Source organism: Lissotriton helveticus, chromosome 7 (genome assembly GCF_964261635.1).
Source record: "Lissotriton helveticus chromosome 7, aLisHel1.1, whole genome shotgun sequence".
NCBI classification, from domain to species: domain Eukaryota; kingdom Metazoa; phylum Chordata; class Amphibia; order Caudata; family Salamandridae; genus Lissotriton; species Lissotriton helveticus.
In genome coordinates this window covers 1,782,353,318-1,782,375,571 of record NC_136068.1, presented here as the reverse complement: position 1 = coordinate 1,782,375,571, position 22,254 = coordinate 1,782,353,318, and positions in this window count along the sequence as shown.

Here is a 22,254-nt window from a genome sequence, read left to right as displayed (position 1 = left end):
GGAATACTGAGCATTTTTTTATTAATGATTTTCAGATAATCTGTACTAGTGTTACTCCATCTAAAAAGGGGAAAGTAAAAGGAGGTTTAGCGACCCTAATTGCTCTTACATCTCCTTTGATATTAAAGAAAGTTAACATCAAGTCACAATAATACCAGCTGTTACACCTACATGTGATAGGGAAACAGACTACTATCCTGATTAACTTTTATAATAATATTTTCAAGTACCAGATCCATGGTTATTAAGGATTTAGAGAATGATTTGGAACATGTTGTAAAGGATTATATGGGCGGGTGATTAACAATTTTGTAGTCGGAAAACAATGGAGTGTCTGTGATTGTTTTGGAGATCGAATCCCACACTTTCCACATGATACCTAAGGGGATGCAATAAATAATAACATTCATAAGTATATTAGTGGTCTTGGAGCTGGAAGGACTAGATGGAGAAATAGCTATACATACTTATATAGGGGTGAGATCATTGTCAAGTATTGATCATTTTATTGTGTCAGCTAAGTGTAAGGGCTGGGTAAAAACACTTTCAATCTGTGCAGGTCTGTTTAGTGATCACCATCCACTAATCCTGACCCTGAGGCTTAGTATGAGCCAACAACTCAGGGGTGAAGCATCAGACACAGATATTAAGATTCAAGGAAACAATGGAGTTTCTATTAAAAGGTCTAGTGTAAACCCAACATCCTTTGTGGCTAACCTGAAAGGGAAAAAAACAACATGACATTGATATTTGTATGGGTAGCTCTTCTATTAACCAGGCAAATATAACTGCTTTTAGTAACATCTCCACAGAAATAGCGGGGGATTTAATATATAAAAAGAAGAAAACAGTCAGTGAAAATAAACCAAGATGGTTTAACCGAGAATGTTCCAGGTAAAACAGGGAATTAAAAATAGCCCTTAAAGTAAGACCTAGTGGTAGTGTTGAAATTAGTACCCTGAGGAAAGATTATAAAAAAACTGTGAACCTTGGGGAAAATGAAATTCATGAGGATGCCTGGGACAATCTGGTGCAGGCTTCAGAAACAAGAGATGCAGCCTTTCTTAAAAGAAAATATAACTGTGAAAATTAAATCAGCGTGCTATCTGAAGATTGGATTATGCCTTTTGAGCGATTTTTAACCCAGAAGCTTCCAAAGTCACCATTTCGAAAAATGTAAATTCATTTTAGTTGAAATTGTAAAATCACTACCAATTGTTTTGGAGGAAATCAAATCTGCCTTACAGAAAATTTGTAACGGAAAAGCTGCTGGACGGGACGGGGTGCACATTGATGTTTTTAAATGTAATATTGATTTCTGGATCCCTATCTTGTCAAATTTTTTTATTGCTGCTTTGGGGGGAGGGGAGGGGTTTCCAGCCTCCTGGGCAGAAAGTGTTATCGTTCCCATATTCAAACAAGCAATTACAAAGCAACGATCTCGCCTTTGCAAAAGTTAGAGCTATTAGCATTGTAAATGACAAAATGTTTATTTATGTGTTGGTTTTGAAAACAGATAAATAAATGGCATTGTCATTTACAATGCCAATAGCTTAATCTCTCGCAAATACGAGACCTATTGCATTTGCAATGCAATAGGTCGCGTATTTACGCGAGTTTGAGCTATTGACATTGCAAATAACAATGCGTTTTATTTATGTTTCAAAAACGAAAACATAAATAAAATGTCTCTCACACTGCTGTCTCTCTCACACTGCTGTCCCTCTCACACTGCTGTCCCTATTGATGTGTTTTCATGGCAGTGTCCTTAATTACAACACATGCATTTAAAGGAATACTGTGTTTTCAAGTGAAAAAAAAACTATTGTCTTTTAATTTGCAAATGACCTTGATGTTTTAATTGTAATAAATGAAAGGACATGCAAGTAAAAGGAGTGCTGCAGCAAACAGGGGTGTGTATTTTAATGTGAAGGTGGTGACACCCGGCTACGGGTCACTGCCACTTAAGCTCTTAGGTACCCGAGGGCTTTTGACATGCTGCCGTGTCCTTAACCAAGAGCCAATCTAGTGTATACAAAACATATCAAAGTGGGTTCATTCTTTACTCTGACCCCAAAGTACCTCCAGACTGCTTAGTGTCTGAAGGCAAATAAATGAATTCTGACCAGCTACCGGTAACGCCCGGTGAGTGCTTGGACTGCAATGCTATTCTTTCTTTTCAGAGGTGTGAGAGCTGAAGAGGGGGATTCTATTGATCTTCCACAAAGTTCCCGTTCATGTGTCAAGCAAGACACACGTTGGAAGTGCAACCAGTGTGGGTCATTGGGTGCAAGTTACAAGACGTCAGTCGAGCCAGACGCCAGCATTGCCCAGTGTCAGCATTGCCCAGTGTCAGCATTGCCTAGTGCCAGCATTGCCTAGTGCCAGCATTGCCCAGCATCCGTCCACACAAAAAGAAATTGAGGAAACTTGGAAATCCATCACTGTTATAAAAGTTATGTCATTTACCGGGAACGTCAATGCGCTGCGAGTGAAGATTAAAGGTTATTCAATAGCGCCTTCCACCTTTCATAATACACAGAACACTTGCGGACGATACCCAAATATAGAGCGCGCACCCAGGGGCTATAAACGAGAAAAGGCAAAAACATAGGGGGAATAGGATACTTGTAATCAGAGCAACATAATCGCTAGTGGCAGGCTCCTCACTAATGCAATAGACCAGAGTTCTTCAATCTGTGGGGCGTTCCCCCCTGGGGGGGCGCGACACCATCTCGGGGGGGGGCGCATACTCCACTGTAATATGACCTTCGTGCCCATGCTTTTGTCTTGCTAACTCTCCCAGGAAGGGGTTAATTCATAGCGCTGAAATGCTTCAGCTGCAGTGGGAGGCAGAAGGTCTGCTCTGCTAAAACCGAAACTGTTCCTTCGCTTTTGATATCTTAGCAGAGGAGACCACTTGCCTCCCACTGCAGCTGAAGCATTTCAGCTCTATGAATTAACCCCCTCCTGGGAGAGTTAGGTCTTCCCAGCGAGGAGACAAAGGGGCATATTACCAAGCAATAGCGATAATTATCGCTATTGCTTGGTTAGAGACAAAAATTTACCGCTGAGCTGCGGCGATTTTTATCGCAAATAAACCTTGGTATTACCAAGGTTTATCGCAAATGCGATAAAAATCGGCCGCAATGCATGAATATCGTTGAAAAGTCAGCGATCTTCATGCATTACCGAGCTAATGCTCTTAGCCATGTTATCCACCTCCCATTGGATAACATGGCTAAGAACTGCTCAGGGCAGGTGTTAGCTTTTGGAGATATTCGCGCTTAGCGCGAATATCTCGATAAGTTGATAATAGGAGATAGCGATGATAGCGACTGTTTCCAGTCGCTAACATCTTGGCACGCCCACTTTGCATGTCATTAGTGATAAATATCACTGACATGCAAAGTGGGGCCCAAGATGGTCGCTATCTCCAACTAGCTGTCGCTAACTGGTGTTAGCGACAGCTAGGTAATAGGGAGATAATTTTATCTCGGCTTTCTTGGCTTTTAAAGCCGAAAAAGCGGAGATAAACCCCCTTGATAATATGCCCCAAAGTTTCGAGGGATATTTTAAAGCATGGACAAGGTGGACTCTGGCCAGGGCCATAGCCTTTCAAGGGGGTGAGGGTGCTGAAAGAGCCAGCTCTGTTTAGAGTCTTGCCCTCATGACCTTGACATTTGTTTAAACACAATGTTGTAAATAGCGTTTTCCTATCACAGACATTTTGCAGACAAAATGTGTTCATGCATCATGCAACATCCATATAAAAAGTTTATTTTAGATCAATACAGGACCTCACATATGAGAAATGGGAGGGTGTGACAGAGATTATTTGCAGTAATGTTAGAGAACTGCTGTTACATACAGAAAACACACATGCCTATTCCTGAATATCAGATGTACACATATTTAGTATTTGACCAAAGAAGGCATGAAAGAGCTGAGACTGGATCATAAAATCAAAGTTGGTCCGAACTGGGGCCCAAAAAATACATTTGGCCCAGGGCCCCCAAAATCCTTAAAAAGTCCCTGAAAGTTTCTCTTAAAATCACACAGGCAGGCGCGCAAAATGCCAACCAGCCATGTGCTGTTTAAACAAATTGCTTGTCTTGACACTAAATAGTATAATAATAATAATAATACAGAAACTTAATAAAGCGCGAACAGCTACCTCACCCGGAGGTGTCCCGGCGCTAAGTGAGCAGCTAGTTGAAGAAGAAAAAAACGCCAGTGGATCACAACATTTGAGTAAAGAGCCAAGTTTTTAATTGCTTCCAAAACCCAGTTTCTGATGTTGCAGACTGAATAGCAGGCGGAAGGGCATTCCACAGCTTTGCCGTGCTGGTCGAGAAGGTCTTGCCCCCAAGACGTGCCTTTCTAACTTGCGGGGCATGTAGATGGACTAAAGAGTTTGAGCGCAAGACTCTCACCTGTTCATACCGGGGGAGTCTCAGTTTGAGATAGTTGGGGCAGGTACCACGAAGAGCTCTGAAGGCCAGGGTTAGGGCCTTGAATTTGATTCTGCTTGACACTGGAAGCCAGTGCAGATCACGCAGATGCGGAGAGACATGCTGTTTAAAGGGGATATGTTTTATCAGCCTCGAGGCTGCATTCTGCACGGTCTGCAATCGTTGAATCAGATATTTTGGTATGCCCAAATACAGGCCGTTTGCATAGTCCATCCTTGAGGTAACAGTCGCATGGACTACCGTTTTTCGACAGTCTTCCGGTAGAAGCAAGAGAACTTGCGCAGATTCCTCAATTTGCTTAAACATCCTGCTGTTACCTGCTGGATATGGGAGGAAAAGGACATCCTATCATCCCACCTCACCCCCAGATTTTTCATTTTTGTACTGGGGAGCGGCGTAGGACCCATCTCAGATGGCCACCACAGATCCGGGGAAGGGTGAGCGCCTTTTCCAAAAAAGATCACCTCCGTCTTGCCGGCGTTCAGTTTTAATTTGTTGGTATTCATCCAGCTGGCGACATCACGGAGGCATCCCTTAAATTTGAAAAAAGCTGCCTCCGACACTTCTGAGTAAGGAAAGACGAGCTGAGTGTCATCTGCATACGAAATGGCCGTGACCCCCCATTTGGGGATCAAGGTGAAAAGTGGTGCTGAATAAATATTAAAAAGCAGCGGACTGAGTGCCGATCCCTGCGGGACCCCACACCAAAGCCGTTTTGGCTTAGAGGAGAAAGACCCCAACGCGACTTTCTGTGGCCGATTGGTCAAATAGGAGTGAAGCCACCCAAGCGCTTTATCCTGAAGGCCACTGTCCTCTAAACGCTGCAGAAGCCTACCGTGGTCGACGGTGTCAAATGCAGCAGATAGATCCATGAGCACCAGCATAGCAGATGCTCCTGAATCTAAAGACCACCTAACCGACTCAGCCACCTCGATCAGGGTGGTCTCAGTGTGAAGCTGGACCTGAACCCTGATTGAGTCTCATGCAAGATCTTGTTTTCCTCGATGAAGCTATTCAATTGGCGCTGTATCAATTTTTCCATCATTTTACCTGGGGCAGCCAACAGGAAGATCGGTCTGAGATTGCCGAGATCCTCCGGATCCCCATTTGGTTTTTTTTTCAAGGGGAGGAGTGTGGCGTGTTTCCAACAATCCGGGAACACCCCAGATGCAATGGACGTGTTCCATATATGTAGAAGAGTGGTCGCTATTGAGTCAGCCATCATGTCCCATAACTTCGCTGGGCAAGGATCGTACGGGCCCCCGATTTGCACCTTTTTATTTCCTCTAGTTCCTCCTTGCCTGAAATAGGGTGGAATTGGCTTAGGATCTGGGTGGGTACACTAATTTCAGCAATGTCTGCCATTTCAGTAGGATTAGAGTGGGAGAAAGTACCATACACTTTCTTAATTTTATTTTCGAAGAAATTCGAGATGTCTTCACAGAGGCTCTCAGACAGAGTGACTTCTGTTTCAATAATTCTAGGCTTAAAAAAGGACTGCACTATTTTAAAAACTTCTTTACAAGATTGCTCCGCTTGTTGAATAGAATTGGCAATATGGAGTTTTTTTGCTTTATTTATTGATTTATGAAGATTGTGGAGGGCTGTTTTATAGCAGACCTTAGCAGATTCGCAGTAATTCACCCGTCACACACGCTCCAGCCTCTTACAGGCACTTGTTTCTGCCCTCAACTCTGTTGAGAACCATGGGGCAGAAGTAGAGTCCCTGCGAGACAGGGCTAGTTTAGCTGGAGCAATGGTCTCCACTTTCCTATCCACCGATTCATCGCAGCCGCATCTGTATTTGGGTCTGTGGTCAGCGCTGGGGGGTTCATTGCCAGGGCAGGACCAAGGGTGTCAGGTCAAAGATTTTTCCATTGCCTGTGCAAAAAGGAGCGTCTACCAATAGCCTGATAGCAGAGAGGCAATGTGATAGCAAAGGAGATCAAGAAGTGATCCGACCAGAGCAAAGGCTGTAGCATCTCTGATGTCGTGTCCCGAATATTGGAAAAGATCAAATCAAGCGTATGACCTGCTCTGTGTGTGGGGCCAGTAATAATTTGAATTAAATTAGCTGCTCTCAGAGTAGATAATAACTGGGCCGCCAGGGGGCAGCTGGACCTGTATACATGTACATTAACATCACCCACTACAATAAAGTGGGGATGCATTGGAGAGCTTTGGACAATAATGTGCATAAGTTCACATGAGCTGACCCCGGTACATTCAGGGGGTCTATAGATAATTATCCCGGCCAATGATAGTTGGGGTTTACTTGCAGGCAGAAATGTAGCCCCTCCATACCTGTAATCGTAGTAGGTAGAGAGGATGTAAGTGTAAATTTGTCTTTGAAAATAAGAGCCACCCCCCGCCCCTTCTGTCATTCTCCCGGTTTGAAAAGCTCTTTTTAAAACCTAGAGGGACAGCTAGGGCGATAGTGGTCAAGTTGTCTTCATTCAACCACGTTTCTGTCAGGAACAGAGCGTCCCACTCCGAGTTCGTCAACAGTAACCAAATATCATCTGCGTGCCTAGAGAAGGATCTACAATTCAGTAGGCCAGCTCTAACAGTTAAGTCGGGAGGGCCCGCTGTAGCTTTGGATTTTTTTTGCTTACTAATCGTGTTGGCTGCTGTAGAAACCTCACATAAAGCCTTACCACAGTGCAGGCACACCAGCGGAAGCTCAGTGTTTACCAAATCAGCCCTTTTAGCCTTACAGTGCTTTGCAGTATTCAACGCGAGTAGATCCCCCCTAGACCACGAGATACTCTCACTATCCCTACACTCACCTGCAGCATTTCTGGCACAGGCCGCGATCCGGTCGCGGACGGGCGCAGACGGGCTTGCCTTTGGCGCGCCTTTGGTGCGCCATCGGCGCGCCCGCTGCGCACATCCGCTGCGCGGTCGTGCCCCCATCTCTCTTATCGGGGGGGAACCAGGAAGTGAGGTGAAAGAGCGGGAGGAGTTGCGTCCCTCCGTTCAAGCGGCACCAACAGCCGTGACGGACCGGGGACCGACGGAACTCAGGGTAAGTGAAGGGGGGGGGTGCAAAGTTCTGCCAAAAATCACACACAGTTCAATGCTAAAAATATATCACAAGGATTTTTAAAAAAGCTGTTCTTGACTCAACCAACTCTTTTGGTATGTATTCAGGGCCTGCTTTAGCGCTGGTGGCGCCTGGTGCGAGAATCATTTTTGAGGCCCCCGAACACCATGACTTCCTCCTCGGATTCTTTCACTACCACCAGGCATATGTGCCATTCATAAGTTATTGCTAAACACAGCGCCTCCCCATGAGGTTGGCACCGCCTCCATAGGTCAGCGCCCAGTGCAGCTGCACCTGTTGCACTGCTCTAAAGCCGGCCCTGTATTTATTCATTTGTAATGTGACTTTTCTGTCTTTGTTCCCTTTTATTATCAGTCATGGATCATTCAGGCAGCTCAAGAAAACAATTAAAAGTTATTTCTATTTATATTTGCTGTTCGAAGTATGCACAGACAAGTGCTGAAAATACAGCTTTAGATGACTGCTTATTTTTATACCATCTGTGACATCAAAATAATGAGCTGGCAGTCCTAATCATAAGACTGGAGGTTTATTGAGGGATGAGCACATTATTTCCTCCCACCACCCTGAGCCCTGATTACAGCCATAATAGCAATAGTTTAACACATTTGAAACCATACACTGCCGTCAATAACATGCTGAGTTATTCCAAGTGTCTGGGATTGCACCTTGCATTCAGACAACTCGCTCGTCATTCTCGCCCTTCACTTTCACCCTTCACCCTCACCCTGCACTCACACTGATCCTGATACACTCACACCATTCACCTATGTATCCTCCACTCACAGTGATCACTCTGCACTCACAGCGATCACAATGCGCTCACACTAATCACAATGCACTCACATCATTCACCTCGCTCACCCTGCACTCACACTGATCACCACGCACACACCATTCACCCACTTACCCTCCACTCACAGTGATCACTCTGCACTCACAATGCACTTGCGCTGTTCACCCTGTACCTCACCCTGCAATAACACAAGCACACTACTTAACCTGCACTCGTGACACTTCACTCACCTGTCCCCCTCACTGCTCAATCTGCAATCTCACTCAAATAAGCCTACCACTAACCATACATTCATTCGTCCCACTCTGCACTAACATGCGCACCCAAATTCATATGGTCACCTCACTCACCCCTGTACACAAGTATGGGCATGTCCTGCCCCATCAAGGTTTTCTTCCTAAATTACAAAAGAAGACATCTAAATGCACTGCAATCCAGCCTTCCAGGGGCCCCTTGATAGAAACAGTTAATTTTTGCCCTGATGGCCTGGAATAATTCCTAAACAGATTCTTGCAAATACTGTTTTGTTTAATTTCTTTTTAATGTGATTAATGTGAGGGAGTCTATTACTATTTGCAGAGACATGTGTTTCTTTCATGCAACAACCATAAAAAGTTAACTATAAAAAAGTTAGATCCAAGCAGGTCCTCATATATGAGAAATTGGAGGATATAACAGATATTATTCACTGTAAATTTAGTGGGCTGCTCCTTTGTTACAACAGTGAAAACACATCGCTATCTCTGAATATTAGATGTAAATGCTTTTAGAATTTCTGTGCACCATTAGTAGCCTGGCTAAAGGGGGTATGGCAGAGTTGAAAGTAAACCATTTAAATTCAAATCTGTACTGAACAGGGCCCCCCAAAATAGTTTTGGCCCAGGGCACACAAAATCCCTAACATGTCCATGCCATCACAAAGTCTGTCAGACAACATTGCTCTGAAGTAAAATAAACAACATCATTAATTTATTATTAGTTTTATTTTTTAAACATAAGCCCGACGAGTCCTAAACCCCCATTGCTTCAGGCAAGGAACTTATCGTACCCCTAGGGAATTCTCAATTAGGTGTTCATTCAGCGCCCTCTCTGCGGACTTTGAACTGTCTTCGGATGCATTACTGGTTGGTGGGCAATTATCCCATTATATTGCTGCCTAAGACGTTTGTTATTGATTTCTAGAGAAGATTTGTTTCTCGTGTATCTGCTCTGAGCTGGGGAGTGCTCGAAAAATCTGACAACCCTGTCTCCCTTACAGTCCCTGCCTTGGCTGAAAGTGTCTGCAGAATATTCAGCTTTGGGAGAAACTGCTATCAAAACTCTCTTGCCTTTCAGCTCGTCCTATTTGTGAGATTGGGTTCTCAGCACTTGCAATCTTAAAGGCTAAGTACCGTTCAAGACTGGATGTGGCGCACAACCTGAGGATGGCAGTAGCAAAAATCCGTCTCTGAAAAACAGGCACACCAGTCACATTTATGTTGGTGGTGTTATTATCAATCTATGTCATGTGTCAAACAAAGCATTCTAGTAAAAACAAGACTGCACATTTTATCTTGGAAAGTAGTTTTTTGAGCTGTGTAATAAGCCCTTGTCATTTCACCATACCCACTCACAAACCTGCAGTTTACTAAACACTCTTATTGTATTGAACATTATTTGCTGGATATACCCGGAATATGCGCGTGGGGGTTGATTCCAGAAATTTCCGTCAGGTGGTGGGGGTGCCCAACATCTAAAAACAATTCAGCTGGGGGGCTCAGCCTTCAAAAGTGTGAAGACCTCTGCACTAGACAATGGGAAGTGTGAAACAAAGGGGGCTGCCCCAAGAGTGGCTGTAGCTGCACCGATGCAGATGGAGATCCTGACGCCCTTGCACCCACCACCCTCGAGGCACCATGCACACCCCTCTTTGCTGCACTCCCACTCCCAGCTGCAGATGGATGGATGAGCTGTGGTTAATAATTAGGATTTGAGCAACACGAGGTGACCATTGAAAGCTGTCTTGAAAGAGATTAGAAGAGTGAATGGTAAACGCAACTTTAGCTAGGAGAAAGTTCCAGTGCAGTAGTCCCAGTAAATAGAACAACCCAAATCGGGAAGATGCAGGTGGAGGATTGGGAGCGAATTTACGATTAGGGTTTGTTTAGTGTACATTACTAGTTAGGATATAACCTGCTTTGAAGAACAGACATACCACCTTAAACCTAGTCTTAGCTGACAGTAAGGGTGGCTGGTGGCAGTAGTTTGGAAGTAGGAATGAGTTTGAGAAGGTTATCAAGGGCTCTTTTGAGGAAGATTAATATCTTGCCTAATAGGGTGAAAGAAAAATGGGTAAAACCCACTGGAAGGCTTATGAACAGTTACCTTCAAAGGCCAAGTAAAGTCATCAGTCAGTGTCTTGGCTCGCTGGATGTGACGGAGTGCATCGAAATTGTGAATGTCAATATGGGGTCGGGGCTGTGAATGCTTTCATGTGCATAAAAGGTTTCTATCTGTGGGTGTGGGGAGGAAGGATCCCAGAGGGGTGTATAAGGGAGGGGTAGAGAGGCAGGCGCTGATGTGGCAGAAAAATAGGTATTTTCTGTTTTGGTTGAGTTCAGCATCAGTGACCTGGTAGTCAGCAAACGATGGATGCGTGTAACACAGTCAGAGATCTGAGTGTATAGACGGGGTTGAGAAGAATTAGACAATTCTCTCCCAATGCTTTCAGGTGCAGATCTTTGGTTCTCAGGTGATTGGATTCATAGGTTAAACTGTATAACTTGTCAGGTTACTGCCCAGTCTTCTATTTATCCTTTATCATTCTGGATATGGGGTCTGCAGAACCGTACACATGATTCCAGATGTTTCAAAAGACCTGCACACAAAAACTCCAGCTGTGGCTCTTGGATATGTGCATATTACTCCAGATGTAGCACTCAGCACAGTGCTCCGATGCTCCCCAAGTAGAGACAGTGGAGCCTGCAGACTGCAATGCGCCAGATGCGGCCAACCCCATATGTGGGCACAACAGCAACGCAAATCAACTCCTCGTCAGGGTAGTAGGCGCTATATAAATGCAATCACAATCACTTAACATCCTGTATACTACACCTCCCAACCATCTATAGCTCACTCTTTACAAACAAGGAGGCCATCCAGTAAAACTACCTAACAGGTCTATCCTACTTGCCGACCTTTAACCCTCACCTGGGGGGCAGGTCATACACTGCGGTGTATGAGGGCTGTGCCCAAAGGTCACAGCTTTGCCACTGGTTGCACTGAGCATGACCTGCCACCTCCTGGACCACATGTCCAGATCGCACATATGAGCCTCTAGAGGCATGAATGTCTGCAACATGGCACTGTTTAAAAAGCAAAAGAAATGCTTTCTAAAGGGTTTTCATAATATACCACCAACTTCTAGAAGGTGGTAAATTAAGAATTCTTAAACCCCTGTAGCACTGATTACAGTGCTACCTACATGTCAAAATACAGATTCGGTAATTATACCGATTCGGTAAAATTACCGAATCTGTATTTTAACATGCCCCTACATGCCCCTACATCCCAAACTCCAAATACCAGTCGGTAACGGCCGAAATCGGCCGTTACCGACCGGTATTTGCCTTCCTACATCTGGCCCTAAGTGTGAGTTACTATCTATATAAATAGATGAAGTGGTGTTTGTATAAGTGTGTAGATGAGTAAATGTAAGTATAATCAATAGTTTGCATAAGTCAGAAGGATGTCTTTATAAGTGAATACAATGTGTGCTGGTGTGTAATGTTGAAATAGGCGTATAAGTATATTTGATGGTGTTCTGTTGATTATTCACTGCATATAACACTGAATCTATAGGTAAGTGATTAGATGTGTGTATAGTTCTATAAATAACTGAGTGGGTGTTTTGAAATTTTTATTGGTGAGTCAATGGTTTCAAATATGGCACTTACTATTTTACAGTGAGTGATGAAAGATTATACTACTGTGTGATGAGGTGTATTTGATTGTCACATGGATGATGTCATCAGTGATGTCATTTGAGATGTCATCAGTGATGTCATCAGTGATGTCACTGACCATGTCAAGAATGATGTAATATGTGACATGGATTGCGGGCGCGCGAGTTATAGTGAGTACAACTAACTATAACGGGGGAATTTCAATGGTTTTGTATGAGTAAAATGGCCAGCTAACTATAACTGGTGTGAAACCTATGGTTTTTTCAGTGAATTTCAAAGGTTTTTAAATGCTAATTCCTAACTATAACGTTTGTGAAACCTCTGGTTTTTAAATGCTAATTTTAAAATGTATCAATTATTATATGTATTTGTTATTATACAAATGTTCTATATTTTTTACATTATTTAAATTTTAATTTTGATTTATGTATTATTATTTATAAATTTTTGATCTTTTAAATAATTCTGGCCTTTTTTTCTGTGTTTTTTAAAGGTGCGTGCACGATGCTCGCACGCATGCGCGCACGTTGTTCGCACACATGCACGCACGCTGCACGCACTCCGCAAAAATGTGTTCATCCTAAAAAGTCATTTCTGTAAATGTAATGTAAATAACCCAAAACATTCTGTGACATAACTATAAAAATAGTATTTTTGACTTTTAAGAACCGTATAATAACTTTAAAAGCATTTACGAAAATCGGGTAAAACGTCATTCATATGCGACTCGTGCGCGCCCAGGTCGCGCTCCGTGCGCACACACTGCGCGCACGTAAAGTCATGTGACTTGAAAACAACACTTTTGATTGGTTCAAAGTAGTTTCTTTTCCAAATCTTCAAAAACCCCACCCACTTTCCTCACAATCAGTTTCACTTTCCTGGGAGAAGCATCTACTGAGATTTCTTCGTGCTTTACAGCATTGGAAAATGGCAGAACAGCAGCAGCCACAGCAACCTTCTTCAGACTCTGATGAAGAGTTTCTGCCAGAACAGCCTCCAAAAAAGAAAACTAAAGAGTCTTTTGTGTGGAAGTTTTTCAGTTATCCGGAAGGCCAAAAGACGGTAAATGCCTCCAAGGTGACATGTAAGATATGTGACACCACCCTTTCAACAGGTGATGCCTCGAAACAATACTCCTTTAGCATAGCGAGTATGACTCGTCATCTGCAAAAACTACACCCGAACAATTACGCTCGGGCATCCACACAACACCTCAGGGACAAACCTCCAGCTGCTGTTCCCAGAACGTTTTCTTCAGCACCGGGCGCATCTCCATCTTGAGCTGGTCTAGATATCCGGCCGGATTTTGCGGACGTAAAGATACTTTGCAACTATTGCGACAAAATTTTATGCTATGGAGAGCAAAGTATTGATTTAATCGTGCAAAAGAAGAGGCAGCACAGATGCTCCCGCCATTAATTTTTTTCTTTTATTATTTTTGTTCCTGTTCCTGTTGAGCAGTTTTTGGTTACCTGTTTATTTTTTTGTTACAGAAAATCCCAAAAATATATAAAATTGTTCAAAAAAACTAACTTCACTTCTCCAAGAAGAGCTATATTTCTTATATGCTGTGTCATACTTTTATTGAATGAATGTGTAGTGTATAAATGAATGACTGAAATGACTGAGTGAAGGGGAGGAAGGGACTGAGGGAATGAGAGAGGAAAGGGGAGTATGGTGAGTGAGGGAAGGCGGAGTCAAAGAGTGACTGGGGACTAAGGGAAGGGCAGTAAGGAAGGAGAGTGAGGGAGGGGGAGTGAGAGAAGGGGAGCGGGGGACGGAGACAGGGAAGGGGAGTAAGGGACGGAGAGGGGGAAGTAGAGCAGGGTAAGGGGAGTGAAGTTAAGGGAAGTACAGTGACGGTGAGGGAAGGGGTATGTGTGTGTGTGTGTGTGTGTGTATGTGTATGTGTCTTGTAAAGCACACTGCTGCCCTGAGGCATTGTGGCGCTGTAGACCGCTGTGGAACCCATCCTGGCTATCCCTGTGAGATGGTTCCTACTGGGTATCTCCAAGGTGAAACCAGGCATCCCCGGCGAATGTGGGGGGCCGTTGTAGAGATGAGGCAAGCTAATGCCCAGAGTTGCCGAGTGTGATCCCTGGTTAGAGTAGGCCCCGAGGCGAGAATTATCGAGTCCGCTGACCCTGGTCCACGACCCTGCCGCGTCAGGAATTGAACCCTGGTCCCGGGCCGTTCTCTGCTTCCGAGGCTGCCGCCTCTAACCAGTGAGCCACACCACTCCACTGAGGATGAGAAAAGGGGGAAAAGGGAAAGTGAGAGAATGGGAGTGAGGGAGAGAAAAGGGGAGTGAGGGGATGGAGGGAGTTAGGGAAGGGGAGTAAGGGAAGGGAAGGGAAGGGAAGGGAAGGGGAGTGAGGGAAGGGGAGTTAGGAATGGAGTGAGGGAAGGAGAGCGAGGGGGAGTGAGGGAAAGGGAGTGGGAAAGGGAAGGGGTGTGAGATACAGACAGGAGGAAGTAGAGTGGGGGAAGGGGAGTGACGGTTAGTGAAGGGCAGTGAAAGTTAGAGAAGGGGTATGAGGGTGAGGGAAGGAGAATGAGGGAGAAGGAAGAAAATTAAGAGAGAGGGAAAGTGAGTGAGGGAGAGAGGAGGAGTGGTAGAAAGAGAGAGAAAAGGAGATTAAGGGTAAGGGAGAGAGAGGGAGAGAGAGAGAGAGAGGGAGAGCAAGGGACTGAGAGGGAGTGAGACAGTTAGAGTGAGTGAGACCGAGAGTGACAGGGAGAGAAACATGGAGGAAAAAAGTGAGGGAGGGAGTGAACGAAGTGAAGTAAGTGAGATGGAGTGAGGGAGTGAGGAAAGAGGAGTGAAGGAAGGGGAGTGAGGGAAGGGGAGTGAGGGAAAAGTAGTGAGGGTGAGTGAAAGGCAGTAACAGTGAGAGAAGGGGTATGAGGGTGACTAAAGGGGAATGAGAGAGAAGGAAGGAGATTAGGAGAGAGGAAAGGGGACTGAGGCATAAAGTAGGAGTGAAGGAAACAGAAAGGGAAAGAGAGGAAGTATGAGGGAGAGAGAGGGAGAGAGTGAGAGGGAAAGAGAGGGAGAGTGAGTGACTGAGAGGGAGTGAGGCAGTTAGACTGAGTGAGACAGAGGGAGAGAGGGAGAGAGAAATGGAGTGAAGGGGAGTGAGGGAGTAAAGGAAGGGTAGTATTCAAAAGGGAGTGAGGAAAGGGGAGTGAGGGAAGAGGACTGACGGATGGAATGAGGCAAAGAGAGTGAGGGTGAGTGAGGGTATGGGAGCAGGAGAAAGGGAATGGAAGTGAGGCACAGAGAGGAGAACATGAAGTGGGGGAAGAGGAGTGAGATTGAGTGAAGGGCAGTGACAGTGAGGGAAGGGATATGAGGGTGAGGGAAGGGGAGTGAGTGAAAAAGAAGCATACTGTGAGTGAGTGAGAGAGTAGGATTTATAGAAAGAGAGAGGAACGAGAGGGAGACAGTGAGAAAGAGAAAGAGAGGGAGAGTGAGGGACTGTGAGGGAGTGAGGCAGTTATAGTGACTGAGACAGAGGAAGAAACTTAGAGACAAATGGAGGAAAGGGGGGTGAGAGAGGGAATAAAGGTAGGGGAGTGAGTGAAAGGGAGTGAGGGAGTGAGAGAAGGGGAGTGAGTGAAGGTGAGTGAGGGATGGTGTGAAGGAAAAAGAGTGAGGGGGAGTGAGAAGAGAATGAAGGAAAGAGCAAGACAAGGGTAGTGATGGAGGAAGAAAGAAAAGAGAAGTGAGGGACAAAGAGGGGAAAGAGGGAGCAGGAGAAGGTGAGTGAGGGTGAGGGAAGTGTACTGATGGTGAGAAGGAGTGTAAAGGTGAATGAAGGGGAGTAAGGAGAGTGAGGGAAGGGGATTAAGATGAGTAAAGGAAGGGGAGTAAGGGAGAGAGTGAAGAAAGGGAAAGAGGGAAAGAGAAGTAAGAGAGTGATGAAAAAGTATTTTTTTGTATGTCATACTTACCTTATAAGTAATGACAAGTTAATACTATATTTGTTATAAATATAGTAGCTGTGGAAGAGAAGAAAAAAATGAGTTATAATATATATTTCACAATACAAAATAATTTGTACAATATGTTATGTATCTTATTTTGCTGTTCTCAGAATATATTGAATTTCACTGAAAACAGTGAGTTTAATAGTACTCATCATATAACAGCGTGCAAAAAAAAAGATATTCAATAAGATTGTCTTTAAAAAACCCATTCAACATTTTCATTAATAATGTAAAAATTTGAAAAAAACCTATCTTAAATGTTTTTTTCGAACAGCAATTTCTTACGTAAATATAGGACATCTCCAACAATGACAAAGTAACACAACATTATTACTTCTTTTTTATACACTCTAAATAAAGTTATGTACAAACATATGCTAACAACTTTTACCCGAAATAGTCATTTTTTGTTTCAGAAACTTTTCCTCATGGCCAAATAATATGTGTAAAATCCTTAGTTTGGAAGTTACTTAATAGTACTCTTAAACGTCAGTTTGCCAACCCTCTGAATCAAAAGCACCAACATCTTTTGTACCATCTAACAATGGTTATACCTCCACTTGATGCTATTTATCATGTACATAGAACTTTAAACAACTAACATGCTATCAGAATCTCAACATCATCTGTTATGCCGATGACACTCTGCTCATCCTTTATCTTAGCAAGGAGCTGTATACCATTAAAAGAAACCTCTACAAGGGAATACAAAATGTCACCAACATCTACAACAACTACAACAAATCTAAAACCCCTCTGCCTCACTGATGAACAACATCTCCTATGATAGCCACATCACCCACTATCTGATACACTTACACTACCTCTGCGTCAACTACAAGAATTTTTTTTAACTTGATCACCCTCACTCACAAAGTACTTTTCAATACCAGACTACCCTTTCTTAACAGCAGTAATTTTCCCAGGCCAATTATTTTCCCTAAAATTTGGGTTGTAAAAACACTAGGTAAGAATTTGGTAAGTCATAAGGCAAACGTTGTTTGAAAATCAATTGAGTATCATTACAAGTCCAGCCTTTTGTACATTTTAAATAAGCTGTGTAATGTCCTGATGTTGTAGAAGGACCATCATAGAATATAATTGCTACAGTTACAAAAGTTCTTCCTGATATTGATAGTTTGGGAAGCCACACATTTTTTTATCAAAGTTTCAGTTTTCTTCCATCAGGTCTGCATCGTTGCAGCATTAAAATTACATACTGTCCATATCTTTGTATAAATATTGTTGATAACATTTGTGAGTTACATTGGGTACAGACCATGTTTTAATTTGCTTCTCTAACTAGATTATTAAAAGACACTGATTTGCAGTCTGGTACAGTCAAATATATAAATCTTTCAGTGTCTATTTTAGTACTACTTGAAAACGAACAATTGTCACAGTCATGTTGCCATTTATAAGAAAGGCCAAAAAGATTTTCAATATCTATACCTTCATCTTGCAATACAACAAGCATATACATTAGAAATTCCTGACAATCTTGCTGAATATTCTCTGAAAATTGATTTAAACCAGAACAAAACATTTCAAATATCAGAAACACTTTCTATTTTAGTTTTATCACTACTACATTTCTCAAACACAGAATTCAACAAACAACAAAATCTTTTGTCCCGATTTTCAACAATTTGTTGTCGTAAAGTTTCAAGAACAAAACCAACATCAACCACTACATTAGCATAGCAGTTGACACCAGAACTATTTTCAAACTGAAAACCAACAACCTCTTCAATAGTATCCTTTTTCTTTTTGCTTACTATCACTGGTTCATCTAGTGTTTTTCTTTTCTCTACAACCTCGCTACAATTTTTCCCATATCTTATTTTTCAAATAAAGGATATTGAGGTAAATTGGGAGCATGTTCTCTTCTTAACCTATTATACTCTTTTACACAATTTACATCTGCACTAATCTTTGTCTCATCAAAATCAATCAAGTATAATCCAGATAAAGTTCTGACTCGAGGTAAAGCAACATATGCCAGTACTTCCAATATTCACCAAAGCACTATCTACACTTAAACCTTGAGATTTATGAATAGTCACCGCATATGCCAAACAAACAGGAAACTGTTTTCGGCGGACATATACATCTTTTACAAGCAAAAATCGAGCTGAACAACGACTCAATTGTTGTACTTCTTCAATTTCATCAAATTTGATTTTCAAAAATTCAATGGCATCTCTATTTGGGTAATTAACAAAATCAACAACATTACCTATTGCTCCATTTACTAAACCTCTTTACACATGTAAATTAAGTCGTAAAATTATCCGACAAGTTATACATGCATATAGATTCTTTTCTAAGCCAGCAGTTTTAGATATTGATTTCTCTAAAGAAACCAATTTTGACTTCAACTTTTCTGACAAAATAATAGTAGCTCCTTCATGCTCTATTCTATCTATAGCTTCCAGTTTTATAATTTCTTGATTTTCTAACTTTAACATTTTTTCATTGAATATTGAACATTCTTGCAGAGTTGGCATCAAGCATATCACTGATTTCTTTTCTGCAATTTTTCTATATATATTCTCTGGAACAATATTTTCATTTGGAAATAAATATGATAGTAATCATGCCTGTAAAGCTTCTTTGCCATGTTCACTCACTTTTCCAATTCTTATATTTTCAAGAATACTTTTTTAATCAGCATCCTTTGCGTGTCGCATATTTGTAATGAGTTCTGTATATTCGAAATATGACCAAATATTAACATTTCCAATGCTTCCCAGGCACTTTCTGGTGTTTTCTTGTGTAACTGTTTTAAATACTGGTTGTGCTTTCACAGGAGTTAGTTGTAGTAGATCTCCAAAAACTATGACGTGTTTGCCTCCAAATAACACATCATACTCTGTTTTAAGGATTTGTTGCATTCTTAAATGGACAAAGGCAAGCATTAAATTTGATACCATGCTTACCTCATCAATACTGAGAAGTTTCATTTTTTTCAAGACTCTAGAAACTTCACAACAAACTTCTCCAGATAGCTTGTGGTATTCTAATTTATTTTCATGCTCTACTGGCAGCATCAATAAACGATGTAAAGTAATCACTTTAATGTTATGTGCTGCCAACCCAGTTGGAGCAGTAACAACACAAGAGAGTGACGACTCCGTTCTTTTCTGTAGATAAGTTGCAATTGCTTTAATTAGAAAACTTTTTCCAGTTCCTGCTTCTCCACTCACGTACAGTCGGACAGGTTTAAATGACGTACATGAGCACTCTTTTTTCTCATGATATAAACCATGCTCAATCTGTTCTGTCACTTGATCATATATTTGTTTCTGTTCAACATTTAGTTGTTTTTCCAATTCTTCTAAATTTATTACATCCTCTTGAGCTTGTTACATTGCTCTTTCCACCTCATCCATGCCAGTTGCTGCTTCATTTTGGATAATTGGCTCTCCTAGTGGATCCTGCCTCAACGAAGCAGAACTTTGACTGTCTTGAGAACTGTCTCTAGCAATCTCTGCTGCAATTGTAGCTTCTTGCTGTATTTTGTCGTTCAACATTTTCAGATAATTAGTAAAAACAGGATATTCTATAGTATTTTTAGTTGCGTTGAATGAATCTTCATAACTGTGAAAATCTCCAAGTAGTTTTTCAGTGCTGTACGCCATGGCTTAAAGAGTTGCAAAAGAGCTAAATAATAATATTCCCTTTTGTCAGGAGTTTTGCAACTCAGTTTTCGGTGATTAATCAAATGTCCTTTTCTTTGTTTCACTAAACATCCTTAAGATCCAATCACAGCATATACTCCTGTATTGATATCTTCTGTAATATTAATCCTAAAAGTATAGCTTTGCAGTACTTCATAGAGACAAACGTTCTCAAGATGATTACTTCTATTTGGATAGTATGTATCCAACATATTTTATCTTCAAAATATCTGTACTGTCTGGTTCTCTCTAAATACTCAATTTCTTGTACAGATTTCAAAACTCAGTTTCATGTTCTTGCAAGACCTAAACTCACCCAAATGATTGTTCTAGATTTGGAGTATAGACTTGTAGATGACAAGCGATCTGAACATTCATATGCTCCGATTTCTCGATGAGACAACATCTTCAAACTGTAGCTGTACAATTTCTTACTTAGGCTCTTTTCATGAGAAATTTCTTCCCACATTTCCTTTAGTTGCATCTTTTCAGATTTAGTAATGTAAGACGCTACATATCGAGCCACAGCAATGGAGTTGTCTGCAACATATTGAATATCCATGTTAGCATTCCACATGGACAAAATGACTGAGTTATAGTCATTTATGTATTTTGACTCTTCATTTCTTCTTAAGTTGTAGGTCTTTTTCGGTGATTTTCTTGTGACAGTATGTCGCAAAGATGACATAAAATTGTTCACTCTTCCTTTTGATATATTTCTCGACGTGGAAATCCAAAACGACATTTTGTGTAGAACTTATCCTTAGATTTGTACTTTCGACGACAGTATTTTCCACAACGATGGGTTTGAAACCGTAAGACTTGATGTCTTAAATTCTTTTGTTCTGTACATTTTGGTACAGCACATGTAGAATATTGTTCAATAAAACTCATCTCTGTATCATCTGAATCTGTTCCAAATTTGGGGGAATCTTTGATCCATTGCAGCATATGTATGTGAGGAGCACCTCTTGCTTGATACTCCTTTCTCCAAAACAAATCCAGAACCTCTCCAAGAGGAGGTTTTATTTTGTTTGTGATAAAAGACATCATAGCTTCAAATCTATGATTGAAATACCTGCATACATTAACTGGATCAAAAGAGTACAGTTCTCCAGGTGTCTTGAATTCTGTATTTTCTATGTTTGCATTTGCCTCTCGAGGAAATTGAAGTAAATCTTCCCAAGCATACTCAGAACAGCTTAGAGTAAGGAACCGTGTAGGAGTTCCTCAATTTCTTAGCATACATTCCAATTCCCGATGATGACTATACCAATACTCATTAGTACCACGCTGACATGCCATGAGATTAATTAGCTGAGATTCCAAAACAGTATCTTTCTGTTGGACTTTATCCATAAATTCCTTTGCCGAAACATTTTGCAAATGTACTCCACTTTTTAGTGTATGGTTCACTGCATAAGAAAGTTCAGACAAGTCACTCTCAAACAGAAGATGAAACAAATATGGAATACATTGGCGAAACCTTGGATTTTCTGCATATAATATTGATGTCTGGTATTCAGATGCAGGAATCTGCACAGGTTGGTCATCATATCGTCCACCTTTGCCTGTTGGAAATAACTGAGGGAAACAACAAGCTTCCAACCTTTCTTCCCATACACTAATGGGACTTCCCTTCGCTTCTTTCATTTGGAATAACTCAATAGTATTACCTATCGCTTCTTTAGAGTGAAGTGGATGCACACTATAATGTTCATAAATTTCTTCAGTTCTGGACACATCCACTTTTTCAATTTGTCCAGTTGACAAATCACTGTCCTCTTCTACAGTTGTTTCCTCTTCTCCTACATATACATTTTTATAGTATTGATTATTTTTTACCAAATACAACGTTGCCTTTTTCACTTTCCTAACATCCACTAATTCTTGCCAGATTTTATTACTCTTCGTAGGAACGCCATTAACTAGAATAACTAGAGGTTCCTCTTCCACATTTTCTACACCAATTGTTTCAATATTTTTCTTCAAATCTAGAGGCAAATATACAACTCTTCCCCATTAATCCTCTCTGTAAATCTGAAGGAGGCAATTTCCCTGTCTTAGGCTCCATACGAACAATAGCCTGAAATGGATGCAGACATTGAATAAGAATAGACTCATAAGTATTTAAATCCATCAGTTCAGAAGGAATATTTACCAACTCAAGATTATTATGTACAGCTCTAGCAGGCATTTTCTTTTCATTTAAATTATTATAACAATATTTACAAATACGTTGATCAGAACCCAAATCAAAACAATTCTCTACCAACAAATAAGTTGCAAATTCCTT